Raw genomic sequence first — 23,565 nt, 5'->3', positions numbered from 1 at the left:
CCATTTTAACTAGATGTAAAGTTTTTTGTAATGGCACAAGTCCAGAACTTGCCATGGAGTGACAAGGAGCCCGGTGTGGATTTCAGTGTGAAGAGGTTAAATTCTACCTGTAGGGAAGTTATGGAGAAGGGAATGCCTTCTTATTGGGCACTCACTGTTCTAGATGCTAGGAGTTTTGGAGGGCACAGATGCAGTCCTGCCTTCTAGGCATTTTGCTTGATGAGGGTTAGGCAAAATCCACATCATTCTGAATGCAAGAAAGACTGATTAGATACTATAAAAGGAGTGCAAATATGTCACAGAGAACAGAAGTAGGAATGATCAGTTTCACTTCGAAATACTAAAAAAGGGTGACATTAATATGCATCTTTAAAAAAGAGTGATTAAAAAAGTGAATCTAAAGCTGTTTCTGATTCTAGATTCTAGACGTGCTGTCACTTTCCTGGTTCCAACATCAGGGTGAATTGCTTAACCTCTGTAAGCCTTAGCTTTCTTATCTATTAAATAGAGATAATGTGGTACCTATTGCTTAGAACAATTGTGGAGTTTATGGAAGATAATCCATGTAAAGGAGCTTACCTGGCACAATGCCAAAGAACTGATTCAGTGAATCACTTGTATGTGTTCTTACTATTTCAAGACTATTTTATAGGATACAGAGCACTTTGTTATAGATTATCTCATTTCATCCTCGTAACCTCCTTGTAACATTGGCAAGATAAACAACTATCATTCCCTTTTGATTGATGAAGAAACTGAAGATTGAAGAGATGGATATATCAAATCATACCCAACTGGTATGGGTCAGACTCAGGGCTTAATCCCAGATCTAATACCCTGAGTATATTTCCTTTTATTTCTGTCTTGAAATGAAAGGAAATCACCCTCAAGAAGATGTAATTGTTATATTGGCTTTAAAATTGTTGTTTCTTGGGCTTCCCTGGTGGCGCAGTGGTTGAGAGTCCGTCTGCCGATGCAGGGGACACGGGTTCGTGCCCTGGTCCGGGAAGATCCCACATGCCACGGAGCGGCTGGGCCCATGAGCCATGGCCGCTGAGCCTGCGCGTCCGGAGGGAGCCTGTGCTCCGCAACGGGAGAGGCCACAGCAGTGAGAGGCCCGCGTACCGCAAAAACAAAAACAAAAAACAAAAAATTGTTGTTTCTTGATAATTTCAGAGCTTCTTCTATTCAAATGAAATCTCATAAAACCCCTAACGTATACAACAGTAAACAGAGATGCTCTTTAAAAACTCAAGACTGTATGATTCTCTCCTTTCCTCTTCACTCAATGGCTCCGTGCAGCCCAACTTGGGAAAAAAATAAACAGGTCTGAAGGAAAGATCTGTATTTGGAGAACAGCTTAAGCAAGGTTGGTGGTCTGAGAGTCCATAGCCTTTCACAAGCTCTTGAGGAGTTTGATGCTTTACCTGCGGCTGGACCAGCTTTGGAGTCAGTGCCTGTGAAGTTCACTAACTGTGGGACCCGGGGCATGTTTCTTAAATTCCCTTTGCCTCAATTCCCTGATCCACAACATGCAGGTAATAATATCTACCTTATGGGTTATTGTGAGAGGTAAATTTGATAACAAGAAAAACATTAAAAATGTTCTTGACATATAGTAAGTGCTCAAAAATCATTTACTGCAAATGATTTCATCTTTCTGGGCTTCACTTTTCTTTTCTGCAGAATAAGAACAATAATTTACCAAGGGAGTTTTTGTCAGACTTACATGGTGTAATGTAAATAATGCAGACAAGATGCCAGGCACGTAACAGTAACTGGAGACTTCCCTGGCAGTCCAGTGGTTAAGACTCTGAGCTTCCACTGCAGGGGGTGCGGGTTCGATCCCTGGTCAGGGAACTAAGATCCCATATGCCGAAGCGTGGCCAAAACAAAACAAAACAAAAACAACCCCCCGCCCCAAATAACAGTAACTAAATAGAAGTAATTATAAAATTCTCCTTGTGATTTCACTCTCTTTTCTGAATCCTAACTTTCTGTGTAAAAGCAAGTCCTCTTTTGTGTTTCCAGTTTCTTCTTCTTTCCCCCACCCTTGCTCACATATGAAGGACCTTGTCTGTTTCTGATGTCAGTCCCTGGACCCTTTTCATAGGAAAGACTCATGTCCTCCAATTAGACCAATACCAATTGACCTGGGCCCTTCGGCAATCCTGATGCCTTCCACATTAATTTGACATCTGCACTTCACCTTGAAAATATGCTAATTGCAACAGGGATCTGAAGACTGCACGAAACACGGGTTTGCAAAAGTCTGTGGTGTGCTAGGAATAATTGCAAATTTAATTCCCTTTGAGAAGATGTACAAAAACCTGACCACTCCCATTAGCCCAGAGGAAATTAGAATCTCTGAAATCAAGTGAAATGAACCAAATTAAAGGACAAAATATTTCATTTTGAAGGAAAAAAAGCTCTACACTTCATTATTTAAAATCTCCCAGAAAAAACTTTGGTTCAGAAACAGTGTTTTTCAGCATTTCTATTAGGCAATTAATTTTCTTAGAATTAATATTCTGAAAAAATATTGCTCAATTTTATTTTTCAGAGACAAGTTTAACTTTAAAAATATGTAAAAAAATGTAGCTAATAATTAATTGTGTTTTATTATCAAAGGAGCACTAATTTAAGCTAAACATGCAGTGCTATTGCATCAAATATAATCTTAAATTTTAAAAACAACTTTATTGAGGCATATTTTATGTATCATAAAATTCACCCACTTCAAGAGTACAATTCAGTGATTTTTCAGTAACTTGCCATTGCTATCACCTTAAATCAGTTTTAGAACATTTTTACTCCCCCAACAAGATTCTTCATACCCATTTATTATTCAATAAATTTAAAAATTTTATTTATTTATTTTTGGCTGCATTGGGTCTTTGTTGCTGTGCTTGGGCTTTCTCTAGTTGCGGCGAGAGGGGCTGCTCTGTCGCAGTTTGCGGGCTTCTCATTGCGGTGGCTTCCCTTGTTGCGGAGCATGGGCTCTATGCACATGGGCTTCAGTAGTTGTGGCACGAGGGCTCAGTAGTTGTGGCTCACGGGCTCTAGAGTGCAGGCTCAGTAGCTCCGCGGCCTGTGGGATCTTCCTGGACCAGGGATTGAACCCACGTCCCCTGCATTGGCAGGCGGATTCTTAACCACTGCGCCACCAGGAAAGCCCCTTCATACCCATTTATAATTAATCCCCATTCATACTTCCAGCCCCTGACAACCACTAATTTACTTTCTGTCCCTGTAAATTTGCCATTTCTGGAGATTTCATATAAATGGAATTACGCAGTGTTTGGTCTCCAGTGTATGGCTTCTTTGACTTCGCATAACGTTTTTTTTTTTTTGTGGTACCGGGCCTCTCACTGTTGTGGCCTCTCCCATTGCGGAGCACAGGCTCCGGACGCGCAGGCTCAGCAGCCATGGCTCACGGGCCTAGCCGCTGCGCGGCATGTGGGATCTTCCCGGATTGGGGCACGAACCCGTGTCCCCCTGCATCGGCAGGCGGACTCTCAACCACTGTGCCAGCAGGGAAGCCCTCGCATAACGTTTCTGAGGTTCATTCATGCTGAAGCATGTGTCGGTAGTTCGTTCCTTTTTATTACTGAGTATTATTCCACTGTATAAACAGACCACGTTTTGCCTATCATATGCCAGGTGGTGGACATTTAGGTGGCTTTCAGATTTTTGCCTATTGTGATGTAATCTTATTTTTTTTCTCTTTTTCCCATTGGATAAAACTGACATATAACATTGTGCAAATTTAAGGTATACAGTGTGTTACTTTGATACATTTGTATATTGTAATACACAATATTTTGCTGTTGGAAAAGTATTTATCACATTACATACTTATAGCACAATATTATTGTCTATATTAAATATACTGTATGTTAGATCTCTATAGATATCATTTATTTCTATGAGAGAAATGTGTTAACAATTAGGTGCTCTGTTGGTCTTCTCTCCTGAGCTCAAACAACATGGGGAGTTTTGGAATGGAGCAGAAAGGCATTGCCCATTACTACCAATGGCTCCTGAGGCTTCTATCATCCTCTTTGTTCAGTTCTGTTTAATATTCTGTCTCAGAAGATGAGCAACACTTTCTGCATTTTTGGAGCCTAGTTTAGGTCCATTACTCAAGAACCACAGTTTATTTTAATGGGCAATGAAGAAGGGGGACTGCTAAATGTTCCATGATGTACATTGGAGAATTAAGCTTTCAGGGCAAATTCTCCACTCACACTTTGCTAAATTCTTTCTTTAAAAATTTCCTTCTCAGCCCAATTAAAGCAATATATCAAAAGTAAGCGGGCGGGGGCTTCCCTGGTGGCGCAGTGGTTAAGAATCCGCCTGCCAATGCAGGGGACACAGGTTTGAGCCCTGGTCTGGGAAGATCCCACATGCCACGGAGCAACTAAGCCCGTGCGCCACAGCTACTGAGCCTGCACTCTAGAGCCCATGTGCCACAACTGCTGAAGCGCGGGCGCCTGGATCCTGTGCTCCGCAAGAGGAGAAGCCACCGCAATGAGAAGCCTGTGCACAGCAACGAAGAGTAGCCCCCACTCGCCGCAACTAGAGAAAGCCCACGCGCAGCAGCAAAGACCCAATGCAACCAAAAATAAATAAATAGAATAAAAAAAAAAAAAAAGTAAGCGGTCGAGTGACTTCCAGCTTAAAATTATACATTTTGTCCATTCTCACCCACATTTTTAATGTAAATGTGAAGCCATCATGAAAAGTGTTAAGAGCTCAGCTGGTTGTGTTTTCATGGTTTATGCTTTGCTGAGACAGCATTATCCATCTTGCTCAGGATGGCTTCAGGATAGCATTTAGAACCTCCGATGGCTTCAGAGAATTCAGGCAACAAAGTTAGAGAGAGAGACAGAGATAGAGCTAGAGAGAGAGAGAGAGACGGGGGAGACAGAGACATTAGTGTCAAAGAAAATGGAAAATAGAAATGGACTCATCTCCAGGTATTTTCAATTCACAGTCTGTATTTAGTAGAATCCATTCATTTCTGAGCAGCCAGCATTTACCAAGCACCTATTACATGCAGAATCTTGAATTATTAGCTGGAGATGCAAAGATAAAAATGTTCATCCTTTGATCACTAACAATATTTACTAACAATTTTGTGCAATGTACTGTAGGTTCTAGGCATTCAAAAGTGAAAGCCACCTCGGTGCCTGCTTTTGTGGAGCTAGCAGCCAAGTGGGAATAAAGATTAAAAAAAGCAAAGACATACAAAAAATAATTGCATATAATGATAAGTACTGTGAAGAAATAAAGAAATCAGGGTATTGAGAGGGAGTATAATGAGAGGGTATTTTAGACTTCTGAGGAGGTGGCATTTAAGCTGAGACCTAAAGGAAAGGAGGAGATAGATCAGAGGAATGAGGGAAGGAGTGTTCCAGGCAGAGGCAAGAGCAAGGGCTCAGGGAGGGAAGGGAAAGAGCTTGGAAGACAGGCACGGCACTATGTCTAAACTATCTGTTTCTGGAAGCATTGTGAATAAAGTATACACATGTACTATGTGGGCAAGAAGAAGCAGCTCAGAATGGTCCTTTGCATAGAGAAGTAGAAAAATGAGAGTTTAATGGCTGAATGGATGAATGAATAAATGACAGAATGGACAGATGAACAGATGCCTGTCTGACAGACTGACAGAATGCATGAATGTGTAAATGGAAAGTAGCCCTTTTTGATAGGTGGGTAGAGGAGACGTTATTATATGAAATTTATAATCTAAGGACAGTGAGAGAAAGTGGGCATATAAGCAAATGGGAAGGAAGGGAGAGAGGAGGCTGACAGTACTTTCCAACCTCTCGGTTTTTTCCCCTTAGGGGCTAGCTCTGAGGGACTTCTTGCATTCTAATTTGAAGAACCCTTCCCTACACTATTTTAGGCATAAAACGAGACAGCTCCACCTCTGTGACAGCTGCCTGGTGAGCAAAGGAAAATTAATTAACTGGCACGGATGGCCTACAGGTCAGATTTTCCACATAAATGGCGCATAAAAGAGTTGTAGCTTTTAAGATTGGATTCATCTTGAGAAAGCAGGGGAGGCAGGATATGTGAGCCCAGAGTAATTCAATGAAAACTATCTTTATCAACTAAATCATTTAAACCTGGATAGACATACACACACACACACACACACATGCACAGAAATATATTTGTTAACTTCGAGAGACAGTAGACGCTTATCTCCAGTGCTGTCAGATTGCATAGCTCCGGGTTGCAGCATCCTCCTGTGTTACACCATATGGCATTCCTGACAACTGTGTGCATTATGTGATAACGGTCGGGGGCCAAGACCGCTTAAACTATCAGTATTTAGATCACCTGTACCTCTCACAGCTGGCCTATTTCCAACTGGATAGATTCTCTGTACATCTAGGGAATAAACAAGGGTGGTCCTGGAAGCCTGAACTTCTTGGTTTCCCTCCAGAGTTATTTACTTTTGTTCCAGGAGGAAATGAATACCTTCCATCAATGCAGGAAGCCCAGGGTGCAAATGTAATTTCCCACAGCAGTAGCAGCACCTCCAGAAAAAGACACTTAAGCTCCCCACTCATGGCCAGTGAAATCTTTTTTTCCTGATAGCATTAATAAAAATGACACATGGAACATTTGCTCAAGTGGCAAAGTGGGACTTTCCTGGCTCTAACTTTTGTTTAAGTCATTCTCCTATTATATTATATTCTTTCAGGTCAAAAGGAAATCAACCCACCTGGAGGCCACAGGGAGGCAGTTGCCATAACAGACCACAGCCCCAAATGGCTTCAGTAAGTTCTCTATAAGCAGAGAGCAATTGCTCATCACCAGGTACAGGCTTATGGGTGGACTGTGCTGATGCCCGGTCCTGACTGCAGACAAGCAATAGGGGTGGGAAGTAGGGTCAGAACGTGGAAATCAGCTTCTACTTCTTTGCATGTCTATTGACATCTAAACTTTTTTAGCTCTTGTCTTTCTCCCCAGTTTTATTGCCTCACCTCAGTGACTTCTGTTGGGTTTTCAAAACGCAGTAAGGCATCTCTTCCCGTGCAAAGCCATCTTGGGTCCTCTCCTCTCTGTCCTCAGAGCTGGGGTACCTCTTCCTTCCATTTGGAGCACCTTGCATGTACCACAATCATGTCGTGTAAAAACTTCTATCAGTTGAAATTATTTTGTTAGTCTCCCACCTAGGCTCCGTGATGCACAAAAATGGGGTCTGGTTTTGCTGGTTATTTCCCCCCTTTATACCTATCCACACTGTAGGGACTCAGCGAATTAATGAACGTATAGAAACACCCAGAAATTCCTCCTCATCCTCGGAATTTTCACTACACGTAAACCGTTTTTCTCCACCCTCATTTCTAACTACTCCACACTGACTTTTTTTTTTTTTTTTTTTTTTTTTTTGGCTGTGTTGGGTCTTCGTTGCTGTGCATGGGCTTTCTCTAGTTGCAGGGAGTGGGGTCTACTCTTCGTTGCGGTGCGTGGGCTACTCATTGCGGTGGCTTCTCTTGTTGAGGAGCACAGGCTCTAGGCACTTGGGCTTCAGTAGTTGTGGCGCGTGGGCTCAATAGTTGTGGCTCGCGGGCTCTAGAGTGTAGGCTCAGTAGTTGTGACACTCGGGCCTAGTTGCTCCGCGGCATGTGGGATCTTCCCGGACCAGGGATCGAACCTGTGTCCCCTGATATTGGCAGGCGGATTCTCAACCACTGCACCATCAGGGAAGTCCTACTCTACACTAATTGTAACTATGCATTTGGTATTTCTTCAACTGGGAAAATTTTTATTGTTTTTGCTATCAAGACTCCATGCTCCTTGCCTGGATTCCTGTAGCAGCCAGTGTGGTCTCTCAGGGATGTATGTTGTTGTTTCTCAGTCTGTCCTTTGAAAGCCTGCAGATTGATATCCCTAAAAGCCAATTCTTCCCTTGCTGTAAACAAAATCAAATCCAGACAAATAAAACTTTAGGTTTCTTTCTATTGTCTTAAAGAGACAATGGGTATTAGGTCAAGAATTTCAGTGCTACTCTAACTAGTTCCATAGCCTATTAAGCTTTGTGGGCCTTGGATGAACAATTTAATTTGTCTGAGTCTGAGTTTGCCCATGTTAAAAAATGGGGATAATAATAGTAGCAGTTTTTCAGATCAGATGTGATAATGCATGAAATGGGTTAAGTAGAGTGCTTGGCTTTTAATAACAACTAATGTGCATCTCCGCATTTCATTGTTTATTCTTTCCTTCCTTTCCCTCTCCTTCTCATCTTACTCCTTTCCTACTTTTCCTTCTACTTTAGATTCATTCATTCATTTATTCTTTCTTTCAACAACAGCAGGTTAGAGAATCGGCGTATCAGAAAATTTTCTGTAATTTTCCAAAACTTAAAAACTTTTCCCCTTAGAAAATCAAACCTCAGGCAGGATCTAGTTTTGTGCTCTTAACTATTTTGGTACCTGTACTTATAAACACTGGTAGGATTACAGAATCAAAAAGGACAGCAGATCGTCCTCAGACATCAGAAGCAGGACTCCTGGAAAGAAATCTATGGTCATGCTCATCAGAGAAGATGCTCTGCTTTCAAAGGACCAAAGCCTTGGCATGATGAGTTAGGAATATCCGCCTTGCCATTTCTGTCTTCATATTGTGAGTTCATTACCAAACTCAGCATGTGCCATTCCATGCAAATGATCTTGCTGCCAGGTTTTGGGGCTGCATAAGTTTCCATTGTTTTATGTAAAACTGTACATACATTCCTTCTGTCATTTACTCATCAGGCCTATACCATGTACCTACTGAGTGCCTGGCACTAGGGGTTAAAGGCAAATGAGGGATGGGTGTAGGTGTGGTGCGGAGGGCCGATGCTTTATACTTTTTCTTTGAGAGTGATATTTATGCACTTGTTCATAGAAGTAGCTGTCTCCATACCAGCTGATTCCCTTGGCAAAAATAACACATTCAAATGCCAATGCAGTGACCTATTCACAACTTAAAAATTAATAGGTATTAATTATCCTTTTGGTCTAACATGAATGAAGAGGTATTGAGGATTTTCTTTTCCTGATGTTCATGGCAATGTCCACTGACCTCACCCTGATTCTCTCTGTGTATTAACACGTTGCCAATTATGGTACTAACAGACCAGTTAGATAAATGGAGATGGAGCTCAGTCTCAAGGGGCAGAGAGATCTGAGTTCAAAACCAGCCCCAAACTGTGTGCAGTTGGACAAACTGCTCAATCTATTATATAGAATATGTAGAATGGATCCATATGAGGGAACTTTCAAGGCTGTGAAGAGTAAATGAGATAACGTAGCTAGGACACTCAGTCCAGGGTTACTGCATGGTCGTTACTCCTTCATTGGACTCCCTCCTACTTTTCCTTTCTTACAACAAACTGCCCTGACAGCCATGGCAGGAGATTCACTTTAAATTGTTGTGACCTTTATCCTGGAGTACTGCTTCTGTCACTATTGGGGAAAGAATTGAATGCTTTCACCTCTTACTAGGCCTTACTTCATCTTAGGGGTCTGAGCCCTGTAGATTCAGAAAAGTCATAAAGATAGAGCCAAGGCAAGACACAAGATAGCTTTCTCACTGTTACCGTCACACCAGCTCCACATGCGGAGGCCCTGCCTTTGAGGAGCTCAATGGAGGCTGCTTCGTCAGACTCTTTCTATTTTCATCCCTGAGTGTACAGCGAATTAAATGTGTTGAACATCTCCTGGGGCACCTTTAGCCTGGTTGTGCAAAAACTGTTGAATCTTGAAAGCCTGGACCTTCTTGATGATTTTTGAATTAAAACTATTTCCTCTTTCTATCTCTCTCTGTTGTTTTTCATCATTAAAAATGAAGCTCTGCATCTCTTGAAGAAAAAAATGCAGTCTATTAAATTTGGAGTGTATTTCTGTGTGTGTGTGTGTGTGTGTGTGTGTGTGTTTGTATGATGCATATTTTGGATGAATGTTTGGGGTGTGGGGCTGATAGGTACAATTGGCCTGACTTATCTGGTCTGGCATATGTGGTGGCCATGTTTTGGATGTGTGAGTATAGGAGAGGGGTATGCAAGCGGCACGTGCGTTTGGTATGAATGTGTGGAGGGTGTGTGTGTATGAATGTAATATTGTGAGTGTCAGTATTCCTGAGGTATGCATTGTGTGCATTGGGTGGGTAAGTCTGCCATATGTATTTAGTTGTGATAGACATGTGGGGCTATGTGTGTGAATATATATGTGTGCCTGCACCCATCTTTTTATCTGTTAGTTTTGTATCTTTCAGCTGCATTGCTCAAAAGCTATAGAGTTATAGCTCAGAATAGTTCTCATAAATAAAAGCATTTGGCCTCCGTGGTTTAGCCGTATAGAAATTGGCAACACCCTCCCTGTCAGGGTGTCTACTGCCAGAGGCGAGGCTTTGGGGAGATACCCCACAACTACTTGGAGGCAAGTTAGATGACTCACCTTCTCGGATTGAAACACCCCCGAGATCTTATTGTTCCATGCAAATCACAGCCCTAACTCTGCCTTTTGAATTGATATTTTCACACCCTAAGAATAGAACCACCAGGATCCCACTTTAGCCTTTGTATTGACTCATAAACCCCAACTTTCATAATTCTCAAGGAGAATTAGAGAGTTGGCAGCAATCAGAGATCTTTTTTTAAAGTCCAACCCAGTGTAAATATTTTATCAGGAATCATATGTCCTGTTAATTTGATCATCTGTTCTGCTCACACTACTTACCCATTTGTACTTGGCCCACACTGAATGCTTCATGCCTTAGGAGGGAATCAATGTGGGATGTTCCTATAAATCTCTCTAAGGAGGCCTTTCCCCACAGCATCACCACTGTGCCCTTCAGTGACTGCAGTGTGTACCCCTAGAGATCCCTTTCCATAAACCTTCCCTGACCATCCCAGTGATGGGGGAGGAATCCCTTCTCTGTGAGTTATTTGTTCTTTTACCCTAAACTTTGCATGTGTGGCACATAAACCCAAACTCATAATGGGCACAAGGTCTTCCTCACCAGACTGAGGTGCGTCCATCTTGCTTCCTAAACACTGTGAAGTCTCTGACTTAGAAGAGGAAATAATGGACTCAGAAAAGGGGGAAGAAAAGAAGGAAGGGAGGGAGGAACAGAGGGAGGGAGGAAGGAAGGAAGGAAAGAAGGAAGGAAGGAAAGACTAAGAAAAATAATAGCCATCAAAAATATGTTTTTTCAGTGCCAGTCACTCTTTTAAGTGCTTCATGTTATTACTTCACGTAATTCATTTATCAACCCTATTTAAGTAGGTTCTGTCATTTCACTTCAAGTTATAGATGAGGAAACAGTGACAAGCAAGGTCAAATGACTTGCCCAGCATCACTCAACTTACTAATGAGCTGGGCTACAAACCAGGCAGTCTGGTTCTAGATGCCAACCTTTAATCAGCCCACATGTTGCCTCTTTGGGTTTTGTGCTCTGCCCAACAGTGTGTGTGTGTTGTTGCCTCTGTGACACCGGGAAGGGGCAGCTTCAGACTCAATCCATGTCTTTTGTCCAGATAGCCTTTTCCCCTTTTTATCTCCTTACATTAGTAAAGATATTTTTTTAAAAGGCAGTTGTCATACATCAAATTCTATCTTGCTTAAGCTAAAAGAGAACTTGTTGGCTCATAAACAGCGATGTTCAAGTCTAGGATGGCTTTCATTCATGACAGAAGTAAGCAGAACTGCATAATGTCATCAGCAATCTGTTTGTTTGTTTTTTTTTTCCATCATTAAGTTCTGCTTTCTTCTGTGGTAATTCATTTTCAGGTGGGCTCTGGGCACAGTAGAGCAAAGATGGTCAGTAGCAGCTCAGCTCTATGGATACATGATTGGAGTTTAGAAATTCCAGTGTAAAGTAGGAAGACTTTTTTTCCCTTGATGAATTTGACAAAAGTCCTACATGTGGTTCACATTGGTTAGGTTTGGTGCATGCCCACCCTGAACCTGTCACTGGTGGGGTTGATGCCGTGCTATGTTTGGCAGGGCCACCCTCATCTGTCCTCCACTGGAATGAGAGGTAGGGGGAGTGCCTCCTAGACCACAGGGCATGAGGATGGGAAAGGGTGGTCCCCACAGACACACGGGGCAAGCGTGAGTAGAAACAGATCCGTCACCGTGTCTCTTCTGACCTCTTTCCCTCTCTCATCTCTTTCCCTTAATCGGTAGAAGTGGGCATGAATCTGCAGTTATTCTGAAATAAGTAGGTCGGCGGTATTTCTAATAGTCTGGGGTCTGGGACACCATAGAGAAAAAAAACATGCTCTTCAGACCCAGAGTCCTCATCTAACTAGTCAATGGCTTTCTCATAATTAGAGTGGATCGTGCCGGTCCAAAGACCAACAGATTCAGTGACTTCTTTGCACTAGAAAAATGGCCTATTTGAATTTGAAATGATAAGCATTTGGCCTCCGTGGTTTAGCCGTATAGAAATTGGCAACACCCTCCCTGTCAGGGTGTCTACTGCCAGAGGTGAGGCTTTGGGGAGATACCCGACAAACTATTGTAACCCTGGATATAGTCAGAGGGACAAAAAATCTTTAGGACCATAGGAAAGGAGACTGCATTCATAATACAAGAGGACATGGTTTAGATTGTTTAAAGAAGAAATACGTTTTTGGTAACAGAAGCGTGAAGGAGCATTTATATACCATCCTGTATTTCCAAGCAACTGGAGATCAGACAAAACTACATGAAATTATCATGTGGAAGCACCATTCTTTCCACTCAGACATTCTATACACGTACCTGAGGGACGGTTAGGGTTATTCAGATTTAACCATGCCGTTCTCTTGCTCAATGATCCCCCATTCCCTGCAAGATAAAGTTCAAAGTCTTAGACAAAAGAGCGAGGCTAAAACCTTTAGAGACTGTAAGTACTGAAAATATTATAGCATATATTTCATATGTAACAAAAGATGAAAACAATATTATGATTTTTCCCATGATCATCACTTGTGGATTTTGTTTGCGTTTGTAATAACAATTTTTCTTTCTCTCTTTCCTCTCCTGAGTGCTAAAGCATTTGCCAAGTCTCTCAGATTGTCATGTCTGTGCTTCTCACATTATAATGTGCATGCTAATTACATGAAACCTTGTTAAAATGCATATTATGATTCAGTAAATCTGGGGTGGGGCCTGGGATTTTTTTAATCTCCTTTACCTCCAGTCCCACAGCCTGGAAGATGCCTTTTTGATTTTAGATCTCCTGGTGGTTACTCCATAACTTTAAGTTATACACTTATAACTCCTTTCCTTTATTTATCAACTTAAGGCATTATCTTTTTACTCCCTTTTATGAAATATGAAAATTTTGTTCATCAATACCACCTCTTTACCCCATCCTTTTTTCCTTCCAGTGTTTGATATTATTTTTAGTTTTACTATCATCAATATTTCCCTGTTTCATATTCCATCATCTCTAGTCAGTATTCGGCTCTCCTTTGTGTGTGATAAGAGTAACGGCACCCATTCCATTCCCTTTGTCTTTGCGTCTGTATTCCACCTTTCACCTTCTACCTTCTGTCACTTCTAATTTTACTCTTACTTTTTATTTCTAACATTTCCCAGATGATCGTGATGCTGCTCTTGCAGGAAAGAAATTGACCTTATCTTTCCAACTTCTTTTCTCATCATCCTCTACTACATGTCTACTCAATTTCTGGTTATCTTGAACAGATCAGACTCTTTCCTAGATTTTGCTCAGTTTCCTCCTCTGGCACCCACTTCCCACCTCGCCTGATTAACGCTTGCTTTTACTGCAAAACTAAATCTCAACGTTTCCTGTAAAGCTTTAAAAATTTTCCCTTGGCTCCCTGTTTTTGTTTCTCTATAATCTTAACTCTATCAGGCTTGTGGAATAGAAAAATCAGGGATATTATAACATGATAGCTGTCCTACAGGATAAAAGGCTATCATATGGGTGGGAATTTTATATACATGTAGATTTTTTAGGTGGGGAGGGGCAAAAGGAACAAACCTAAAACCTTGAAATAACAGGTTTAGGTCCTAGCTCATTGTGAAGAAGGGCTCTTAAATATTCAGAGATATTCAATAATGGAAAGGGCTGCTTGTCCTGAGTAGTAATGAGCTTCCCATCTCTGGAGGTATTCAAGCAGAATCTGGTCAACTGATTATTGGGGGCACCTCCAAAGAGATTAGTCCACAGAAATACTGGTAAGGTTCTCAAATGTAGCACTGGAGTATATGACACTACCAGGCATGTCTACTAAAGCATCAATTTAACTTCACTGTTTTTGGAGAGTGAGAAAGGGAAGGGAGTCAAGAAACCTAACCGGTAAATAATCTGAAACATTTTTATAATATCCAAACAAACAGATTTATTATGAAACAAAATATAGAATTTTAATGTATTTTTAAGATGAAACATGAGAATTCCGTGGCGATCCAGTGGTTAGGATTTGGCACATTCACTGCCAGTAGCCCAGGTTCAACCCCTGGTCGGGGAACTATGATCCCGCAAACTGTGCGGTGTGCCACCCCCCCCCAAAAAAAAAACGATGAAAGAGAAAACTTCGACCAAATTTCAAATAAGCCTATTTCAAATTTGAAATAATTCCAATTATGACCCTATATATCTTAGATAATGCTTTCCTTCTGCAAAACTGTAGGCATGCTTTAGTTTACTAAAGCAACTGGGGAGAAATGGGAGGAACTGGATCAGTGGTTCCCAAACCTGGCTAATCATGAGGAAGACTTTTCCTAAAAGTCTTGGACCTTACACCTGATCATCTCTAAGGGCTTAGGAATCTGTATTTTATAAAACATTTTCAGGTGAGTTTGGCGATCCACCAAACATGGGAATCAATGAATGACAGACTTCATTTGTTTTTCTAATGGCGTCTTAGTCAGGATAGTCAATAACCAGCTGCTGCGACACATAACCCCACAATCAAGGAGTTTAACACTCTAAGGGTTTATTTCTTACTCAATCCAGTGTGCGTCAGCAAGATCAGGAGAGACAAGAATCTCTGCTCCGTTCAGTCAGGGACTCAAGCTCCCTCTCGTGGTTCTGTTAACTGAATCCTAGGCATTTGGCTAGGGAACAAGGAAATGAGAGTCTGGATATCACATGGCAGATTTTAGCAGTGGTGTGCCGGAGTTGGCTTATACTGGGTTGTGAGAAGCAATTGCTAAAGTTGTAGGAATTTAGTGAGTTGTCTTTAAAATATGACCCTTATGAAAAATTAAATTATATACACTTCAATTAACTAAATTATATTAAAAATAAAACACCATTTCCTAATTATACTACCACATTTATAAAATTCTCTTGAGGTTATTTACATCTACTGTATCTGTATGGTAGAAATACAACATAATACATTTTTTCCCCCAACTTCACATTATGTTAGTACCTTGAAATTAGACATGGTGGGAGTATTTATACCATGGAAATTGGCAAATGCTGCAAACCAAGACTCCCCTCTCACCCTCCTCGGTAGCTGGTTGTTAAATCTTTACTAGGACATACTTATTTAAGGGGTCTATGCCTGGAAGTGGCATATATCACTTTAACACGTATTCCATTCACCAGAACTCAGACATATGGCTTCACCTAGACGTATGGGTCTAGTTTAGTTGACCCATCAAAGACCACAGATATTGGTAGGTATTTAGAGCCTTATCATGAAAGATAATTTAGCCATTGAAATGACTACTTTCTAGGACATTTCCATGAATAAATTATATAATATGTATATGTAATGTGTTTATGTATATAGTCACTTATAAAAATTCATGAATCCCCAGTTCAAAACTAGAATTGGGGGTATCTTGTGAAGAAAGGCCTATTTTGGTAATGCTAATAAGCTTTAATATGTGAATATTGTATTTCAGTTTATCATGTACATCACCACTCTAAAATTCTCCCATATCTCGAGACCTGCAATTTTATATTGACCTTGTAATTGTGAATCAGGGTATAGTATGTCAGTGAGAACACCTGCCTCAGATAAACATATTTAAACATCAGCCTTTTACTCTGATTGGTTTTGAAAGTTCAGCTGATTAGATATAGATATTTAAAGCCATAATTCCTAAAAAAGAAGATATCAAAAATAAGTATTCAGTTAACTCTTAAATAACGCATGCATCAAAATGCTAGGAATTCCCACATTACACTAGAACTTCTGACCTGGGTCTCAGATAAATAGATATTTAATATTAAATATGGGATGCTTATGTTGTATTAATAATTTCCATTTTGAATTTGTATGTTATTATTATTTTTCCTAAGGAAGCTATACATTTATTAAAAATTTTGTGTGCAGATTCTTGAATACATTGTCTTTTTTTTTTCTTTTTTAAACAAGATGTTGGGGGTAGGAGTTTATTAATTTATTAATTTATTTTTGCTGTGTTGGGTCTTCATTTCTGTGCGAGGGCTTTCCCTAGTTGTGGCAAGCGGGGGCCACTCTTCATCGCGGTGCGCGGGCCTCCCACTATCGCGGCCTCTCTTGTTGCGGAGCACAGGCTCCAGACGCGCAGGCTCAGAAGTTGTGGCTCACGGGCCTAGTTGCTCAGCGGCATGTGGGATCCTCCCAGACCAGGGCTCGAAACCGTGTCCCCTGCATTAGCAGGCAGATTCTCAACCACTGCGCCACCAGGGAAGCCCCACATTGTCTTTTAAGGAAGCAAATTAAGTCACTGTGGGGTTCTTATTCTCTATAATTTCTTTATTTTGTTAATTTCTGCTCTTATTTCCCTCTATTCATTTCTCCTATGTTTATTCTGCTGTTTTTTTAAAATTCACATCTTTATTCAAATGCTTAGTTTATTAATTTTTCATCTTTTTTTCTATTATGTCCATTTAAGGCTTTAATCTCCCTATAATTATTTACCCTAGAAATAGCTCTTCACTCTTATTAATTAATTAGTTAATTTTTAATAAAAATTATGTATATTTAAAGTGTACAGTGTGGTGTTTTGATATATATATACATTGTGAAACAGATCTATCACCTCACATAGTTATTTATTTTGAGACGAGAGTACTTAAAATCTACCCTCAGCAAATTTCAAGTATATTATGCAGTATTATTAACTATAGTCACCATACTCTACATTCATCTCTAGACTTATTCATTCTATATAACTGGTATTTTATACTCTTTGACCAACCTTTCCCCATTACCCTGATCCCTTAGCCTCTAGCAACCACCATTCTACTCTCTGCTTTGTACGAATTTGATTTTTTTAGATTTCACATATAAGTGAAATCATGCAGTAGTTTTCTTTCTATCTTTGGCTTATTTCACTTAGCATAATGTCTTCCAGGTTCATCCATGTTGTTGAAAATGGCAGAATTTTCTTCTTTTTAAAAGCTGAATAATATTACATTGTATATATATACATATACATGTTTACATGTACATGGGTAAAGTTAAATATATAGTCAAATACAGATAATGTAATAACTGTAATGGTAGTGTGTAAATTACTTTTAACTTTAATATAAAAGTTAAAAGGCAAAAATATTAAGAAGAATTATAATCACAAAAGTTTATTAATGGATATAGAACATTAAAAAAAGTAAACTCTGACTAAAAAGACCCACAGTGTAAAGGGGAAGTGGTTAAAGTGCAGAGTTTTTGAATGCAATTAAAGTCAAGTTGTTATCAACTTAAAATAGGTGATTATACCTATAAGATATTTTGTGTAAGCCTTGCGGTAACCACAAAGAAAAAACCTACCAGAGATACTCAAAAGATAAAAAGAAAGGAATCAAAGAAATCATTACAAAAAATCATCAAATAACAAAGGAAGACAGCAAGAGAGGAAGAGGGGAACAAAACAACAGCAAAACAGACAGAAAACTGTTAACGAAATGGTAATAGTAAGTCGTCATCTATCTACAATTTCTTTGAATGTGAATGCGTTAAAGTCCCCAATCCAAAGGCTTAGAGTGTCTGAATGGATTTTAAAATCCATAATTTCCAATGACCTACCTTAGAGTTCTCTCTTTGTTTTGGTTAAGTCTGCTTTGAACCTCTCTGCTTGTTTTTTCATTTCAGACATGTGTTTCTTAGCTCCACAATTTCTGTTTAATACTTTCTTATGATACCTATCTCTTTGTTGAACTTGTTTTGTTCAAGTATTATTTTCCTGATGTCATTGAGTTGTTTACCTGTGTTTTCTTGTAGCTCACTGATCTTTGAAAAAATTATGTTGAATTCTTTGGCAATATGCAGATCTCTATTTCTTTGGGGTTGGTTATGACGAGTTATTGTGTTTCTTTGGTGGTGTCATGTTTCCTTGGATTTTCACGTTCCTTGTAGTCTTGCGCTGTTGTCTTCACATTTGAAGAAGTAGTCATCTCTTCTAAACATTAAGGACTAGCCCAGGCAGGGAAAGACCTCCTCTCATTGGTGGGTGCAAGGATGTCAGCTGGGTGTGGTGAGTGATGACTCCATGTCTGGATCCATGTTGGGAGATGCACGAGGATGCCAGTTCTGGGGGTATGCAATGATGCAGTCTCAAGGGAGCATGCGGGTTGGGGCTGGTGGTGTGTGGATGCCCACACAGCTGCAGCAGGCACTTGGTCCCATGGTTGCACCTTTGCAGCTGGGATAGGTGCCTGGTCCAGCAGGCATATGGGTGCATGTGTGGTGGCACTAGTGGGTGCCAGGACCAGTGCATGGGCACGTGCTTCATGGTGGGTGTCAGTTCCCAGGCATGGGGGCTGTGGCCTCATTGAGACTGGAATGGGGGGAGTAGCACTTCTGACTCCAAGTGGGGAAGGGTGGCTCTTGGCAGCTCCAGTTCCAGGGGGCACAGTGCCTCTGGCTCCAGGCAGGTCCAGCAGCTAGGGTCTGTGTGAAGACTGGGAGTGCTCTGTGGTAGTAGCTAGGGCTGCTGCGATCAACAGTGGCAAAGGCTACTGAGATACCCTGCTGTTCTTCCCCATGGGAGGAACTGGTGGCCGACAGGATTCCTCATGGTGACGTGCCAGCAAAGGTGATGGGCAACACAGGCAGAATGTTTCTTGCTCCCTTATATATTGCCATTCCCAGTCCTATGCTCCTCTGGGTCACTGCAGCTCCCTAATGACACTCCAGAGTTCTCCCAGAGCTGTCCTCATCCATGGATAGTTGACTTTGTCACTGTTTTTGTGTGGGGATGAGGGCTGGGATCTCTTAGTCTGCTACCTTGCTGATGTCACTCTTAGTATATTATTTAGAAATGAAACTTTGGGTAATATTAAGTTGTATTTTGGTTGTACTAAATTGGAATTACATTATAAGACCCAAGAATCTCTCTCTCATTTTTTTTTTGAGATTCCTGCAGAAGAAGTGAACATAATGAGTAATATAACATGGAAACAAAGTGCACTGTTAGTTGGACCAGAGTTCAGTACTCCTCAGAGCAGCATTTGGGAAAGCAGGTTTGGAGCATATGTCTTTAGGCTTAAGGTTTAAATGAGACTGCCAGTTTCCCTGAATCCCAAATCTAGACTACAGGACCTTATTACTCTGTGAATTGCTGCAATAATAAATTAATTCATTTGGGAAAGCAGGTTTGGAGCATATGTCTTTAGGCTTAAGGTTTAAATGAGACTGCCAGTTTCCCTGAATCCCAAATCTAGACTACAGGACCTTATTACTCTGAATTGCTGCAATAATAAATTAAGGATGAGGGAACCCTCAGGTTTCAGGCTCTTAGTCAATTTACCAACCCAGCCACACTGAGCAAGGAAATGAAAAATGAGAGTGGGCCTCACCCATACGAGTTAATACTTAAAAAAAAGTTATTTATTTTGGCTGCACTGGGTCTTAGACGTGGCACACGGGGTTCTCTAGTCACGGCTCATGGGCTTCTCTCTAGTTGTGGTGCGTGGGCTCTAGAGCTCATGGGCTCAATTGTGGAGCATGGGCTTAGTTGCTCCGTGGCATGTGGGATCTTATTTCCCTGACCGGGGCTCGAACCCTCATCCCTTGCATTGGAAGGCAGATTCTTAACCACTGGACCACCAGGGAAGTCCCCCCATGTGAGTTAATACTTAATGCAATAGTTATTCTGCCTATTGAAAAACACAGACCAATTTGTGTCCCAGATGTTGACAAAATACTTTAGCAGCCCTTTGTCCTTATGAAGCTGGGGGAGAGATGGGGAGAGTTTCACTAAACCACCAAACCATTATTTCAAAGAACAGGTCTCATCAAATACAGTAGCTGAAAATATGGAGCAAATGAAGATATCCCCTTCCCCCCACTGTATTTATTAACTACTATGGAATTGTTTTCCACGTTAGTCATCATATCAATAAAAAATATAAAAAGGATATATATGCCATATATAAATATTTTTCAATTGGAAACATGTATTTCATCCCTTGTGACAGCCATGAGATTGTCTTGCAAATTCCTAAGTGTAATTGACTTTTGAAATTCATAGCAGCTTTTGTGTTCAGAGGATGTTTCCCACCAGCTGCTCCCAGCTAATGAATGAGTGTGGCAGGGATAGTAAGGTGGGCTCATTCCAAGGAGACATGGGACTCTTCTAATGGTGACTTTGGCTTGAAGACTCCCTATTGGTCTTGTGGAAACTTCCTATGACTGCATCACAGTCCAGGATGGCTTGACCCAACCTCCGCTGCCTCACTCTTTTATTTGAGATCAGATTGCTTCCTGGTCTGATGGTTTTCCCAGCCTTTACAGCTCTCACAAAGGTGTCTTTCCTGAGAGCATCCTTGAATGTTTAATCTTAGATTAACACAGCCGTCTAAAATGATGATCTATATGCAGAGTACCTTTAACCTAAGAGTTCAAGAAGGACTTGCAAAAAAGTGATTTTAATAACTTTATTTAAAAATACAGAATTTATGATGCCTTTAAGAAAGACTAATGAAAAATATCTAAATTTTCCTCATGCTTTTGCCCACATGCAGCAATGAAGACCCAACACAGCCAAAAATAAATAAATAAAATAAAAAATAATAAAAAGCCAATTCTTTTAAAAAATAAGTTCTATCAGGTATGATTGGTCTGTTGATTGATAGATCAATATCTATCTATCATCAATCATTAGTTTATTATTTTAAAGTTTTGGCTGATACAGTCTGGCAAATATGGTATCTTCAGTTGATTATCTTAATTTGTGATAAGATTTTCAAGACCAATGCAATAGAAAATCTGAATTACTCCAGGCAAGATGTCCGTAGGATAATGGGGCTGTGCCTTACTGTGGTAAACACACAGAGCGTGGTTCATGGTGAATGACTGCTTGGCTAGGTGTATCTTTTTTACAGGTGGTCTCCATAAGCAGCTTGCCCAAGTTCTAATGAAGCTTGAGATTAACATGGCTCTGTTGGTTTAATTCCTGGTTTCTGCTGGAGTTCTAGTAACACTGGCTTGTCAGTCTTAAACAGGGGACCAGTACATTTTTGGCAGCACTGCTTGTTGCTGGAAGTTCTGTCAGGAGAAAAATCAATAGCCATATAGTTATGTATAGTTAAGTAAAATTGATGTGTGTGGGTGTCTGTGTGTGTGTGTGTGCATACGGTGGTTCTTAGAGCAGATATAAAGTTGATGATGATAATTATAAATAGTCTCCGAATAGTATGTAAGAGCTCACAAATCATCTCCACATATACTGTGTATTTAAATCCTAACTGTAACTCTAAGAGGGAGATGTAATTATCCCTGTTTTACAAATGAATGAACTGAGGATCAAAGAGGTTAAGAAACTCCTACAGTTAATAAGAGAACATAAACCAGGAGGTGTGACTATGTTTCCATACTCTTATCAATACACATTACTTCTCTTTTTTGATATAGCTTTGATTCTACTTGCAAAATATATTAAACTAGACATTCTGTGGTTTTGGATGGCTGATAATTTTCATAAAGTTTGAAACTGGATTATTCTTTTTCTCTTGAGAGGAAAGAAGAAAAATAGTTTTGAATGTTTATAATATGCTAGGCAATGTTTAGTTATTTTTACATATATAATCTCACTTGATCTTCAAAATGTTTATTTTTTTAAATAAATGTTTATTGGAGGATAGTTGCTTTACAATGTGGTGTTAGTTTCTGCTGTATGGCAAAGTGAATCATGAGCTAATCAATGAATTTGGTAAAGTTGCAGGATGAAAAATTAATACACAGAAATCTCTTGCATACTATACACTAACAATGAAAGATCAGAAAGAGAAATTAAGGAAACAATCCCATTTACCATTGCAACAAAAAGAATAAAATACCTGGGAATAAACCTACCTAAGGAGGCAAAAGACCTGTACACAGAAAACTATAAGATATACCATGATATATACCAGAGATCTACCATGGAGATGGAGAGACATACCATGTTCTTGGATTGGAAGAATCAATATTGTGAAAATGACGATACTACCCAAAGCAATATACAGATTCAATGCAATCCTTATCAAATTACCAATGGAATTTTTCACAGAATTAGACAAAAAATTTTTACAATTTGTGTGGAAACACAAAAGACCCCGAATAGCCAAAGCATTCTTGATAAAGCAAAAGGGAGCTGGAGGAATCAGGCTCCCTGACTTCAGACTATATTACAAAGCTACAGTAATCAAGACAATATGGTACTGGCACAAAAACAGAAATATAGATCAATGGAACAGGATAGAAAGCCCAGAGATAAACCCATGCACTTATGGTGACCTAATCTATAACAAAGGAGGCAAGAATATACAATGGTGGAAAGATAGTCTCTTCAATAAGTGGTGCTGAGAAAACTGGACAGCTACATGTAAAAGCATGAAATTAGAACACTCCCTAACACCATACACAAAAATAAACTCAAAATGGATTAAAGACCAAAATGTAAGGCTGGACATTTTAAAACTCTTAGAGGAAAACATAGGCAGAACCCTCTTTGACATAAATTGCAGCAAGATCTTTTTTAACCCACCTCCTAGAGTAATGAAAATAAAAACAAAAATAAACCAATGGGACCTAATTAAACACAATATAGTTTAAGAACAAATTATTTCCACTTTTACAAAAACTAGGAGATTTTCTGGAATGGACTTCTCAGTGTTTTCAGAGAATATTACAAGGAAAGAATAGACTATTGTGGAAACCACCTGTAAATTCTAATATAGATATTATTTCAATTATGTAATTTTATCCCCTCAGTCCCATGAGGTAGGCAGCACAGGTCATAATATCCCCAACATATTTTTATTCATTTATTTTTTAATGTTTATATTTATTTTATTCTTTTTTAATTAAGGTATAGTTGATTTACAATATTATATTAGTTTCAGGTGTACAATATAGTGATTCAATATTTTCATAGATTATATTTCATTTAAAATTATTACAAAATAATGGCTATATTTCCCTGTGCTATGTGATGTATCCTTGTTGCTTATCTATTTATACATAGTAGTTTGTACCTCTTAATCCCATACCCCTAGCTTGCCGCTCCCCTCTACCTTCTCCATGCTGGTATCCACTAGTTTGTTTTCTATATTTGTGAGTCTTTTTCTGCTTTTTTATATACATTTGTTTGTATTATTTTTTAGATTCCACAT

Source organism: Neophocaena asiaeorientalis, unplaced genomic scaffold, assembly GCF_003031525.2.
Source record: "Neophocaena asiaeorientalis asiaeorientalis breed wild unplaced genomic scaffold, Neophocaena_asiaeorientalis_V1.1 scaffold613, whole genome shotgun sequence".
NCBI lineage: Eukaryota > Metazoa > Chordata > Mammalia > Artiodactyla > Phocoenidae > Neophocaena > Neophocaena asiaeorientalis.
Note: the sequence above shows the minus strand (reverse complement) of the source record.